Source organism: Cebus imitator, unplaced genomic scaffold (assembly GCF_001604975.1).
Source record: "Cebus imitator isolate Cc_AM_T3 unplaced genomic scaffold, Cebus_imitator-1.0 Scaffold410, whole genome shotgun sequence".
Lineage (NCBI taxonomy): Eukaryota > Metazoa > Chordata > Mammalia > Primates > Cebidae > Cebus > Cebus imitator.
Window position 1 is genome coordinate 1,642,032 of NW_016107725.1, and position 765 is coordinate 1,642,796.

A 765-nucleotide genomic window follows, 5' to 3' on the forward strand; every position below is an offset into this window, starting at 1 on the left:
TACCATCACCACCATTACTACCATCACCACCATTACTACCATCACCACCTTTACTACCATCACCACCATTATCACCATCACCACCATCATCACCATCACCACCATCATCACCATTACTACCATCACCACCTTTACTACCATCACCACCATTACTACCATCACCACCTTTACTACCATCACCACCATTATCACCATCACCACCATCACCACCATTATCACCATCACCACCATCACCACCATCACCACTCCTCTGTCATCACTACCTGCTAGCAGCTGCACCAACACCACCATCACTGCCACCCTCACATGACCACTACCATGGTCAGTGCCACCACCACCCCAAGCTTGGAGCTATCCGACACTGTGGACTTTTGAAATGGAAGTTAATAGAATCAACAGCAAATGAAACAGATTAGCTTAAACTGTAATATTTGTACAGAGCTTTTAATTTTCAAGGAACATTCACAAACATTTTATTATTGAAACTTTGCAATATCCCTAAGAGGTGAAGCAAGGGCAATTCCCATCCTGCTATTTACTTTGCCTTTGAGATGTCTAATGCAGAAAAGTACAAATGGTAACATAACAAACACCCACATATCTGCCACCCAGGACTCAGAAATGCTAATATTTTGTCAGACATTCTTCAGATTTTTTAAAGAAAGGAAAAGAAATACTCCACAGATAAAATGGAAGTCTCCTTTGCACCCCACCCTAATTTCTATCTTCAGTTCCCAAAGGTAACCTTTTCTTTACAATCTGTGT